Source organism: Carettochelys insculpta, chromosome 1 (genome assembly GCF_033958435.1).
Source record: "Carettochelys insculpta isolate YL-2023 chromosome 1, ASM3395843v1, whole genome shotgun sequence".
Taxonomy (NCBI): domain Eukaryota; kingdom Metazoa; phylum Chordata; order Testudines; family Carettochelyidae; genus Carettochelys; species Carettochelys insculpta.
In genome coordinates, this window is record NC_134137.1 from 270,185,659 (window position 1) to 270,199,368 (window position 13,710).

The 13,710-nt window shown below is 52.1% G+C and overlaps 1 pseudogene; it reads right to left on the reverse strand.

The window, feature by feature from the left end:
- LOC142016922 (cystine/glutamate transporter-like) overlaps positions 1 to 13,710 on the reverse strand; it is a 35,720-nt pseudogene that overhangs the window by 16,170 nt on the left and 5,840 nt on the right.

A 13,710-nucleotide genomic window follows, 5' to 3' on the forward strand; every position in this document is an offset into this window, starting at 1 on the left:
ACAGCCTTGACCGAGAGCCAGCTGGCCTTTAGCTTATGTGGTAGAGTGCAGGCCTGCTGATGTGGGGGAAGGCGAAAGGGGCAGTTGCCATGGAGACCCTTTGCAATCTGGGCAACACTGAAGGCCAAATGCCCTATGTCCCACCCCTTCTGCCTTTAGTCCTGCCCCTTCCAGGGCATGGAGGCAGGCCCCCTTCCCATCTTGCCCTGAAGTCCACAAAGGCTTCACCCTTGATTCTGTGCAGAGCTACTGTGAGGTCACTATTTTGTTCTATGATTCCTTCTCTGGAAAACTGCTCGTCAGGAGGCCCTGTATTGTGTTCCCCTCGCAACCTGGTGTGAAGGTTATTTTCATGAAGAGACCAGTAGTGGGACAGTTGTACACATCCCATATCTTAGATCACTGTAAAACGCTGTAGACAAAATCCTTGTCTTCTTGGCAAGTCGGCCTGACAAACCCTTTTAGTCTCTGTCTAGTGTCTGAGAGTGAGTGCATGAGTCCAGAACATGTGGTGTAATATCTCCCATGACCCCAGCGTGCTAAGTATGTTGCATATGATGAGATTGATGGATGTTCTGTTGGAATCGAACATCACATTTTTCAGCCTCTAACTTTCTTACACTCCTCTGAGCATGGAGTGCTAACGTTGTGCTTTATACGCACAGTGGCTATGTCTACACTAGCCCCAGAGCTTCGAAAGGGGCATGATAATGGACCTAAACAAAAGATGCCAATGAGGTGCTGCCCCTTTCGATGCTCTGGGGCTAGTGTAGACATGGCCACTCTGTTCTGGACCGCTACTATGCTAGCTGTGGATTTATTTTTATTGTTATAACAGCAGAAGGCCCCAGTTATACTAGGCGCTGTGCGAATGCTTATGATGTGACACTTCCTTTCCCCAGGCCCGCTGGTGTGGGGGAAGAGGAAAGGGGGAGTTGCCATGGAGACCCTTTGAAATCCTGGCAACACTGAGGGGCAAATGCCCTATGTCCCACCCCTTCTGCCTTTGGTCCTGCCCCTTCCAGGGCCTGGAGGGGGGCTCCCTTCCCATCTTGCCCTGCAGTCCACAAAGGCTCTAGATAGTGCTGCCTGTCCTAAAGACATTAGATTCCCACTCCCCACTTAGATTAATAGAGGTAAGTGCTGACTATCCTGAGACGCGGAGTTGCAGGATTTTGAAGATTTAGCCCAGGGAGGGTGACATTACAGATAACTATTTATAGTGCATCCTGTTTCTTTGTAAGGGGCTCAGCAGATGTGGAAAAGGGCAATCCTCATTGACACAGGCAGAAAACAACATAGAAAGGTACAATACTAGACACATCCATTGAGCCACTTCATTTACCCCTCCCAAACCTGTGACTTTGCTTTAATTGTTTTTCAGCTTTACTCACAGGAACCAGTGGCAGTGAGCAGCTTCACAGCCAGGGCCAGGGCATGGCAAGGGGTGAAGAGAGGCTCTATTAAGTAATGACCAAAAGCCCAGGACACCATGGCAATGTTGGCAGGACTGGAAACCTAAGGCATGTTAGCCAAGAGAAAACCCTTGGGTTCTTCCTCTATGTAGATTGTATCTCCTCCCCATGAGCCTTTGCTCACTCATCTCCTTCCTGGATTGCCTTTGAAATCATGGTTACTTAAGGGAAAATTTTGATATTTAAATGAAAAGAATAAACAGCTTCCATCTTTCAAGGAATCCTCCTGAGTGTTTATTTCCTTAGTAAGAAAGTCCATTGCTCCACCTCCGAAGTAGCACCCTCACCCCTGCAGCCCCGAGATACAAAAAGTTCATGTGGCGGGCGGGGGCTTCTGGAGTCCACAGTCTGGCTGCATCTTTGCTGTGACATGGAGCCCCTCTCCTGTGGAAGGGGGTGGGGGTGGGGGTGGGGGAGGAAATAAGAGTCTCTCCAAGAACCCAGAGTTCCTTCCCCTTCTCTGAAGGCAGCGAACAGCGGTGAAAGTGGGCAGCCTCTTTTGCACACACCCCCAACATCTGCTCGTGGCTCTGCTGCCAGGCCCTACCTGCAGGGCCAATCTTGGGGCCTGGTGATTTTAAAGCAGCCCAGCACTCCTGGGCCCTTCAAATCACTACTGGAGTTCTAGGACTCCCAGCAGCTGCTGCTGCAGCCCCACAGCTCCTGCTTGCCACTGCAGCATTGTCCAAGAAGGGTAATCTGGTGGAGTCTGATCCCTTAGCCCCACCCCTTCCACTCAAGGGCGCACCCATTTTAGAGGCCCAGAGCTGCTGTCCCCACCCCACTCCCTGGCAACTATGTCCAGGCTCCTGGCATACTGGTAAGTCCTGGCATTTATTTTCACCCCTGACAGGGAAGATCCAGGTACAGATGGGGAAAAAGTGGGAGAGAGTGAGAGAGGTTCTCAACTCCTTGGGCAGCCTCTCCCTCACCCCTTTCCATCCTGGTTTGTCTGTATGCTTTTTACTAATCTGATCAGGGTTGGACCTTCCTTAAACATCCCTTCCCTATGTACTTCTTCATAGTGTCTGAGCGGTACCTGGCCCAGTCAATCTCACCAGCAGCTGTGGCAGCCATTGTCTGACTCTTCACTGACCTAGCTCTGTAACCAGCTGCCTCTGAAATGCAGCAACCTTCTCCAGGTGGCCATCCCTCCGATGACAGTTAGAATTTTCCTTCTTAAAATTCCTATCTCCAGGCACAGCAAGCCCTTTTGATGTGTCAGTGACCCCGGCACAGGTGCCAAGAGTGGGGCATGAGCCGATTTTCATCAGCACATGAGGCAGGAGCTCAGCCCCGCCCCTCCATCCCCAAGCAGCCAAGAGCTTACTCAAAACCATGCCACCTGTGGATAAACAAAAGACCAGCTAATATTGCTACCACCTCCTAACTGGTAAAGCTCTGCATCTTCATTTATTTATTAATGAAACTGTTGTAAGTAGGACTATTAGTGACTTTAAAAAGTATCACAGGCCCTCAGACTGTACATAGAGGTCAAATTTTGGCACTCCACCTTGGAAAGGTTGCTGAGCCCTGGTCTAGTAAGTGCTGGGTCAAGCCCAGAAGAGCTTATTAGTATCCTTAATAGCATGAGGTTTGATCTCCCTCACATACCCCACCGCTTGAATTGGAAGGATGGTCTTGGCATGGCTTGCCCCCGTCAGATTTCTGATGGGACAGAGCAGGGACAAATCAGCATTAGTATGTTCCTTTCTCATCCAGTGTTGCACTCTGGGACTACGCTGCTGTATTTATGAGGGGTGTGTCTTTCATGGTAAGGGGCCATTGAAGGGGAGCAGGATCAAGGACATGGGACAGCCTATCGGGTGGTACCTAATCCAGGCTGAAGAGCACAGGGGCCTAGCTCAGCTGTGCTTTCAAGCTTCTTTGAGTTTCCCATGCCACTGGGTTTTCTTGAGTTGTTATCTTTGATGAAGTCCATGTCTGGGGGCCTGTAACTGAGGTGAAACTGGGGATAAAACTCCAGTTATGTCCTGCAGAAACTTTTGGAGGGCTGTCAATTAAGCACAGTTAATTTATCAAAGCAAAAAAGCAGTCAAGTATCACTTTAAAGATTAACAAAATAATTTATTAGGTGATGAGCTTTTGTGGGACAGACCCACTTCTTCAGATCATAGCCAGACCAGAACAGACTCCATATATAAAGCACAGAGGTCCAAAAATTGCTATCAGGATTGACAAGTCAGAAAAATTGTTATCAAGGTTGGCAAATCAGAAGAGCAGAGGGGCAGCAGGAGTGGGGTGTGGGGTGGGGAAGTTAAGAGTTAAATAAAACAAAAGCTGCGTCTACACGTGCACGCTACTTCGAAGTAGCGGCAGTAACTTCGAAATAGCGCCCGTCACGTCTACACGTGTTGGGCGCTATTTCGAAGTTGAAATCGACGTTAGGCGGCGAGACGTCGAAGTCGCTAACCCCATGAGGGGATGGGAATAGCGCCCTACTTCGACGTTCGACATCGAAGTAGGGACGTGTAGACGATCCGCGTCCCGCAACATCGAAATAGAGGGGTCCTCCATGGCGGCCATCAGCTGGGGGGTTGAGAGATACTCTCTCTCCAGCCCTTGCGGGGCTCTGTGGTCACCGTGGGCAGCAGCCCTTAGCCCAGGGCTTCTGGCTGCTGCTGCTGCAGCTGGGGGTCCGTGCTGCATATACAGGGTCTGCAACTAGTTGTTGGCTCTGTGTATCTTGCACTGTTTAATGAAAGTGTGCCTGGGAGGGGCCCTTTAAGGGAGCGACTTGCTGTTGAGTCCGCCCCGTGACCCTGTCTGCAGCTGTACATGGCTCCCTTATTTCGATGTGTGCTACTTTGGCGTGTAGACGTTCCCTCGCTGTGCCTATTTCGATGTTGGGCTGAGCAACGTTGAAGTTGAACATCGACGTTGCCAGCCCTGGAGGACGTGTAGACGTTATTCATCGAAATAGCCTATTTCGATGTCGCAACATCGAAATAATCTATTTCGAAGTTGGGTGCACGTGTAGACGTAGCCAAAATATGTAAAAGAGTTCTTATAATGGGCCAGGTAATTGCTGTCCCGATTCAAACCATGTGTTAATATGTCGAATTTGAATATAAATAAGAGTTCTGAGCACTCTCTCGGTAAACAATTGCTAAAGTTCCTTTTCAGTAAAACACAGACTTTCAGGTCATTAACAGAATGGCCAACTCCATTAGAGTGCTGGCTGACAGGTTTGTGAGTTAGGTGTTTTTTGATGTCTGTTTTGTGTCCATTCATTCTTTGTCGAAGACTGTTTTCAGTGTGTCCTATACACATGAGCTGTGTCTACATGTGCAAAAACCTTTGAAAAGAGAGGCCCTTTTTTGAAAGAGTGGGCGGAGAGTCTACATGTACAAACCCGTCTTTCGTAAGAAAATCGAAAGAACAGGGCTCCGAAATTGAAATCCGAACCCCGATCCGTATCAGGAAGATCTCTCCCTTTCGAAATAATAAATTGAAAGAGTACACATGTAGATGCTCCACAGCCCACTCTTTCAAAAGACAGGTCTGCCATGGCGCCAATCAGCTGGAGCGTGGGGCCGCTCCAGTTGGCAGCAGCGGGACTCTATGGTCCCTGCTTTTGGCTGCCTTAGAGCCCCACGCACACAGGAAATCCATGGCAGGAAGCTGACAGCGTGCTCGGAGCAGGCTGTACACATGCTCCAGCCACATGCTCCAGCACCATCATGGCCAGCAGCCAGCCCTCCTGTGAGCCTCATGGCCCCGCCTCCGAGCCCTCCACAGCCTCCCAGGGCTCCCAGGAGGAGGTAAAAAAATGAGCCCCCTCCTGGGCGGAGCGGGAGCTGTGGGACCTCCTCAGCCTCTGGCAGGATGAGGAGGTCCTCCGGCACATAGGGGGAAGCGGCGGAATGCCACGGCCTTTGTCCACCTGGCCACAGGCCTCCAGGCCCGGGGCCACCCAGAGCGTACCTCGGAGCAGGTACGCTCTAATGTTAAGGAGCTCCATCAGGGGTATGCCCGGGCCACGGACCAGGCCGGACGCTCCGGGGTAGGTCCAGTGACCTGCCCCTTCTACTGGGAGATCTGTAGTATCCTGGGGCCCCATAAGAGTTCCTCCCCACTGCCTTCCTGGACACCTCCGGGGAGGAGCTGCAGCTGCCCGAGGTGGAGGAGCAGCCCGGGTTGGGGACCATGGACTGGTCGAGTGAGGAGGGGGAGCTGACGATCCTGATGCCCTCCCACTCCTCCAGCTGGGCAACCGAGGCCCGGGCATCTCCGGACGTCGCTGGGGGACCCTGTGGTACGTAGAGGGAGGGGCGCGCACCTACTCCAAGGGTGGGGGTGACACAATGGCTAGGCGCCCACACATGGGACTGGTGGTCCTGGGCCGTATGCAGGCCAGCCCCCACATGGGATGCGGCACCCTGTGGTGGCACATCAGCCATGCTCAGCACCCTCCTTCAGTGGACAGCGCTGTAAGCCGTGCAGGGGTGGTGGCTGGTCAGCGCCCGACGGCGCCTGGGGCCCACATACCGCAGCCTGGGAAGGGCCGCCTGTGGGAGAGACCCCTGGAATCACACCCAGGCTGCGAGGCCTGGTCTCGGGGGAGGGTGAGGGGCGGGGCGGTGCTCCCTGGGCGGTCAGTGTTCCTTGTGGGGGCCCCATGGGGTCGGCTCAGGCAGGTACACCACAGCCAAGTCCCATCCATTTGGGGCACACTACTGACATGCTCTCCTCTCCACGCAGCCACACCACCCAGGGGCTGGGACAGCGCTGCACCATCCCTCATGCCGGAGACCCCACCAGCAGCTATTGTCCGGACGCCACCCCAGGCAGGGCACCATCATGGCCGTGGCTGGAGGGCCCCCCCGGAGGCCCGAGGAGGACCCAGCCACCCAGCGGCAGGCCAAGGTGGCCGAGGAGCACCTGCACCTAGCCCAGGCCGACATGGAGTGGCGGAGGGTGGCCTCGAATAGGATGCTGGACACGCTCCAGGGCATTGGCCAGGCCGTCTGGGACCACACTGCCACCATGGCCTGGCTCCTGGCCCCCCAGACGACTCCCACCCATGAGCCTGCCCCCACTGCCACCACCAAGCTCACCCGCCGGTGGTACCCGCACCTTCCTGCCACCAACCAGGGACCCTGCATCCAGAGGAGCAGGGGCTCCAGGGGCTGACAGGGCTCGCGGCCCAGCACACCTGCCCCAGAATGAGTGCCCCCGCTCCCTCCTCCAGGTTACATGCCCCCCTCTGCCCTCCAAGTTACATGCCCCCTCCCCCCTCCAAGTTAGGTTCCCCCATACGTAAATAGCCACAAAACACATTTTTTTTATTAAAGTTTGTTTATTGTTCACCACCCCATGCTGTGCTCCTTGGTGGATGTGCAGGTGCAGTGCTGGTGGGGGTGGGGGTGGGGGTGGGGGTGGCAGGGAGGGTGGGTGACGGATGTGCGTGGGATGTGGGTGTGCGTGAGGGTCAGAGGAGGCCTTCAGCAAAAGCCTGCCTGAGGGCCTCCCAGATGTGGTGGCCGTCCTGGTGGGCCTGGCAAATGGGGGCAGTGCTCAGCTGCTCGTAGAGAGTGCCATCCGGAGGGCTCCCCCCCAGGGACATAGGTGTCCCCCTTTCCCTCCACAATGTTGTGGAGGATGCAACAGGCACTCACCACCTGGGGTATGTTGGGGACCCTGACCTCGAGGCGTGTGAGGAGATACCTCCATCACCCCTTTAGGTGCCCGAAGGCCCGCTCCACCATGTTGCAGGCATGGTTGAGGCTCTCATTGAACACCTCCCGGGTGGGGTTGAGGTGTCCCATGTAGGGCCTCATGAGCCACGGCTGCAAGGGGTACACTGCATCTGCCACCATGCAGAGCGGCATGGTGACATCCTCCGCCACGGGGATCTCCCTCTGGGGGACGAAGGTGCCAGCCCGCATGCAGCGGCAGAGGCCGGAGTTCCGGAACACCTGGGCATTGTGAGTGCGGCCGGCCCAGCCCATGTAGAGGTCCGTGAACCGTCCCCTTGCGTCCACCAGGGCCTGGACCACCACCGAATGGTAGCCCTTCCTGTTCACGTATTGGCCGGCACTGTGTGGCGGGGCGTGGATGGGGATGTGCGTACCATCCAAAGCGCCAATGCAGTTCGGGAATCCCAGGTCCTGGAAGTCAGCGACGGTGTTGTCCACATCCCGCAGGCGGACGCCCCTATGCAGCAGCATGGCGTTGATGGCCCAGACGACCTGCAGAGGGGGAGGGGGACACATGCTCTAGTGCGGGTGTGGCGGCCGTCGCCCTCCACCTCGGGCCCATTCTGCCCCCCTTCCGTCCAGCCCCTGGCCTGTGCAGCCCCCGCCCCCTCCCATCCTGCCCCTTGCAGGGGAGCGTTCCCCTTGCCCCAGTCCCCCCTACCCCCCGCAACCCCATCTTACCTCCATAAGGACAGCCCCGATGGTGGCCTTGCCCACCCCGAACTGCTGTCCCACAGAGTGATAGGAGTCCAGGGTGGCTAGCTTCCAGATGGCGATAGCAACCCATTTCTCCGGGGTGAGGGCTGGCCGCATGCAGGTGTCCTGGTGTCGGAGTGCGGGTGTGAGCCAGTGGCGGATCTCGTCGAAGGTCTGCCTTGACGTGCGGGAGTTCCGCAGCCACCTTTCCTCACCCCACTCCCCTAGCACCACACGCTCCCACCAGTCGGTGCTGCTGGGGTGGGTCCAGAGGCGTCGGGACACCTGGGGGTGTGCCTGGCAGTGGCCCGGGGGGGAAGCCTCATGGTCCCGGGGGGACCTTGCAGCCACCCGATGAACTCGGGTGCAGCTGCGACGAGGGTGCACAGCACTGCCAGCAGGGCGTCCATAATGATGCCGTCCGCCGGCAGGAGCTGTCGCTGGGCTTCCATGAGCATGAGTGAGTGGGCTCTGCTGGGCAGGAACAGGCTGGGCAGCACTCAGCTCGTGCGGAGGGGAGGGCGGAGGGAGGAGCCCTTTAAAGGAGGTGCCTAGCTGCTGCCCTGGAAGGGCTTGTCGGCCATGGGACGCCATCCGCGGTGTTTCCTGCCTCCCTTCTTTCGAAAGAGGGCTTGGAGCCATGTAGACGCTCTTTTTCGAAAGACCATGGCGGCACTTTGAAAGAGCGGATCAGAACGCCGATCTGAAACATGGCGGCGGGTGCTGTCTTTCGATCCCCTCTTTTTCGAAAAATGAGCAACGATTTTTGCCCATTTGAAAGGGCGCTTATATGTAGACGCAGCTATGGTGCGTGGGCATTGTTGGCACATGATGGCGTATATGATATTAGCTGAGGAACAGGAGAATGTGCCTGTGATTCTGTGAATGACATGGTTAGGTCCAGTGATGGTATCTCCAGAATAGATATGTGGACAAAGTTGGCAATGGGGCGTTTTGCAAGGAAAAGTTCCAGGATTGGTATTATTGTGGTATAGCCTGTGGCTGCTAGTGAGAATCCTCGTAAGGTTGGGAGGTTATGGTATGTGGTTTGAACCAGGACAGCAATTACCTCGCCCATTATGAGGAATCTTTTACATACTTTGTTTTATGTAACTCTTAACTTCCCCACCCCACACCCCGCTCCTGCTGCCCCTCTGCTCTTCTGATTTGCCAACCTTGATAACAATGTTTCTGATTTGTCAACCCTGATAACAATTTTTGGACCTCTACACTTTATATATTGAGTCTGTTCTGGTATGGCTATGATCTGAAGAAGTGGGTCTGTCCCACAAAAGCTCATCACCTAATAAATTATTTTGTTTAGCCTTTAAAGGGATACTTGACTGCTTTTTGGTTTGATAGAATGTGGACTAACACGGCTATCTCTCTGTCCCAGTTAATTTATGTGATTAACTCAAAAATTAATCATGATTAAAAATTAATTGAAATTAATCACATTGTTAAACAATAGAATGCCAACTGAAATTTATTAATTTTTTAAACATTTTCAGTTACCAGACAGAATACAAAATGATATAAAGAATGCAATGCTTGCTTTATATTATTTTATTACAAACATTTGAATTGTAAAAATGATAAGCAAAATAGTGTTTTTCTATTTACCTCATACGTATTGTAGTGTGAACTCTTTATTGTGAAAGTACAACTTAGACATACGTTGTTAATAACTGCACTCAAAACCAAAACAATATGAAACTTTAGCGCTTACAAGTCCACTCAGTCAAACTTCTTTTTCAATCAAACCCCAAGAGAAGCAAGTTTATTTAATTTGCAGGAGAAAATGCCGCCTATTTACCATGTCATCTGAAAGTAAGGACAGGTGTTCCCATGGCACTTTTATAGCTGGCATTGCAAGGAATTTATGTGACAGATTTGTGAAACATTTGTACACCCTTTGTGCTTCAGCCACCATCCCACAGGCCATGCTTCATATTTATGATGCTCATTAAAATTAATGCATAAATTATATTTATGACCTAACTGCTTTGGGGAAAATTGCATGTTTTTTGCTCTGTATTTTACATTTATTCATGCTATGCATTTCATACTATAGTAGTCTTGAATAATTATTCAGCATATGTTCTTCATTTTCAGAATACTTTCATTGTAGATTTGACAAAACACCAAGAAGGTCCCAGTGTGAGATTTCTAAAGATAGCTATGGCACTTGACCCAAGCTTTAAGAATCTGAAGTGCAATCCAAAATCTGAGGGACAAGGTGTGAAACATGCTTTCAGAAGTCTTGAAAGAGCAACACTCTGAGGGGAAAGCTACTGAACCTGAACTATCAAAATAAAAACTTAATCTCCTTCTGGTGGCATCTGAGTCAGATTTTGAAAACGAATATGCACTGGTCCACACTTCTTCGGATCATTATTAAACAGAACCTGTTAGCAGGATAGAAACATCCTCCAGAATGGTGGTTGAAGTGTGAGGAGACATACAAATCTTCAGCACATCTGGCATGTAAATATCTTGCAATGCTGGCTACAACAATGCCGTGCAACCATCTGTTTTCACTTTCACTTAACTTGTCTCACCTTGGCATTGGATAGACATTGGATAGACATTGAATTTTGAGATGAATATAACTGTCCTGAAACATAAGCAAAATCAAACTCTCTGGCTTGGGAATGAACTATGGGGTCCTCCATTTGGACACCATCATTACCCCACCCCCACCACTTCATGTATTTCTCTTCAGACTTTTCCCCTGTGCTCTGCAGGTAGGGATGAGAATTGTCCTAGACTCATTGGCCTGGGGCGGTTTCCAGGTAGTATTGGATTAACTGTGTTCTCTTTGGGCAGGGAGAGAGTTCAGTAGCAAAATCTCTTGTCTGATGGAGGAGTAGCTCCTTCTGTGTAGGGATAAGTTCCTCCCCTGCAGCCACGAGTGTCAACATTTTGCCACTAGTCAGTTGGAGACCTAATGTAGGTTCTGTAGGGAATGGATGTATCAATATGGCTTCTCGTATCTTCCAAGGCTTCAGACAATATGCAGGGTAAATTTGGTCTCCTTTCTTCTGCCTTGCAGTTTTAGTTCATACTCCAGGGGTTCCACCTGCCTAAAGACTTCTGATAGCTCCTGCCACTGGACCATTAACACTGACTTTGCTAAGGCAAGCAGTGAAAGCAGCTGGTTGCCCAAACAGAAGAGCTGTAGTCATGCCTCCCAATTATAATTTGGTGCTGTGTTTACTAGGCTGTTTAAAAAATTTCTCTGGCAAATGTCCCTATATTCCTGAATAACTCCTTTACTTGCATGATGTACTGTCTTGCTCTTAAGGCACCTACACCCTGTCCCCCTGAACCTTCTGGTAGCAAGTCCAAAATTCACTGCAGTTGGTGACCACAAAGTAATGTGATGAATCCCCCAGAGACCTACAGGATTATCTATCTGGCAAACTGGAGCAGGTCCCAGGGCTTGGTGTTGTAACTAAAATTCCTTTCAAAGTTGTATTAAATCACTCCGATAGGCAGTGGGTGGGATACATTGGTTTTGATTTGACCTTCAGAAGGGTAAATAACTCGTGAACCAGCTGGGAGATGATGCAAGGTCTTGATTCATTATTTTTCAGGGAAATCCAGTGCATGAGAGGAACTTCAGGAGCCCTGAGGCTATTGCCATAGTTTTGCTGAGAAGTGGGCAACAGCCTGTGGGTGTCTTGTTACATATGTAATGATCAACTATGTACTGGTGTCCAGCGTCAGTCTTTCCCAGTGCCCTGACTATGTCTGATTCCTTTTGAAGGGCCTCTCTATAGGGTAGCCAACTAACTAATTGCTGAAAACTGAACACAGTTGCCCAGCTCCCTCCCTGCCTCTATGTCCAAGACTCCACACCCTGCTCACTCTTCTCCCACCTCCCTGTCACTCACTCACCAGCTCTCTTGCTCACTCTCTTTTCTTCTGGGACTCATCTGCTACCTGCAGAGCAAGGCTGAGAGGAGCTGATGCACAGACAGCTGACCTTCCCACAGCAAGTGGAGACAGGCCCCAGCCTGAGGGGCCAGGTGAGGGAGGGAGCTGAGTTAATCCTAGGCTGCATGGCTGCACAGCTTCCCACTAAGTGCTGCGCAGGGCTTCAGGGTAGCAGCTGGGAGAGAGTTATTTCTTCAAGCTCTGATCTGCTGGGGACTGAACTGCTGCCATTCCCAACAGGGAGCTACCCAGGTAAGCTGAAGCCCCAGCCTTCTGCCACAGCTTGAGTCCCCCAACTCCCGAGCACCCTCTGTGACCCAAAGAGCTCATCGCTGGCCTAGCCCAAGGCCAAACTGCAGCTCAGCACCTGTACCCGCCTCATGCAGCCCAACCCCTAGCTCAGATCCTATACACCTAACCCAGGAGCCACCCATAACTCAATCCCCTTATCCCCAGCCCCTCCCCAGAGCCTGTACCTTCAGAGCCCATGCACCCCAACCCTCTGCCCCTGCCCTGAGATCCCTCCTACACTCACAACCCCGTAGCCCCAATCCTGCCACATGAATTTTGTAATGTGACATGATATGAAGGAGGGAAAACTGCTGGGAAGGAGTCCATCTTTGTATCCAGGGGCCAGGGCCAAGGCAACTGGACCACAAGCGGGTAGAGGGTGGACGGGTTCCAGTTGTCCCAGAAGGCAGCACCTACCTCCTAAAGCCCAGTCCAAAAGCCAGCCAGTGCTCTCTGGCAGGCATCAGCAGCTCCTCCATGTGGCAGCTTCTGCTTCCTCCACCCAGTGGTGGAGGCCAATTTATGCAGTCAAATGGAATTCTAGCATCCAGTCAGCACAACTGAGAGGAGGTTACCAAGTTCTCTTACTGACTAGATGCAGTGCGGCTCCCATTGGCCGGGAACGGTGAACTATGGCCAGCAGGAGCTGAGATCTGCCGTACCTGTGGATGTGGAGGAAATAAAGCATGTCTGCTGCGGGCTACCCTGGCAAACCCTACCTGGCCCAAGGGCCATTTATTGCTTATGCCTGGTCTAGGGGCAGGAGTGATGACTTTGGAGAATGTTTGGTGGGTGTTACCATTTTGGTATTGGCCTCTCTGGCATCTCTGAGGGTGGTGGTGAATCCCTCTTTTCCCACAGGGACCACGACTAGGGGCAAGCAGGAAGTGTCTTCATGGCCATCCAGCTCTCCATTCACTGTACAGCACCTGACAAGGTCCCATAATACCCAGTCTCTGTCTTTTGCTCGCAGTACCCTTATTGTTCAGTCACAGCCTGGGCCCTGGACTGTTCTTGTGGCTGGAATCATCTGAAGTGGTGTTCCTTCAAACACTAGGTTGCTTTGCAGGGTCTGGCCTCTGTGGGATAGGTTTTAAATCTAAACCTTTGACTGTGGGTCTCCTCAGAAGTGTCCACATAGTTCAAAATAGTGGACTTGACTTACTTATAGTCCTTAGCCAGCTCTGAAGCCAGGTTATGGTAGACTACCTGAACCAGATCTATGTAGCATCAGAACAAAATGAGGGAGGGGAGGGCTCTCTGGGAGGTACTTAAAAAAGTGACAGGGTCATTGTCCATCTCCATCTTGATAAGTTTCCTGAGCATTGGTGGGATCTGACCTTGATGGAAGTGTGCCCCACTGGGGCTTGTGGAGAACATAAGGTTAACACCATCTGTTTCATTGTTCCCATGGAACTCCTGCTGCTGGGTCATCAGTTCCATCAGCAGCTGTTTGGAGTTGCTGTTGGATGAACCACTGCTGGAGCCATTGCTCCTGGAACTGTGGTTGTGAGCTGCTTGTGGGCCCTACATCTCATCCAACCACTTGTACCACTGCTGGATTCCATCTTATTCAGACCTCT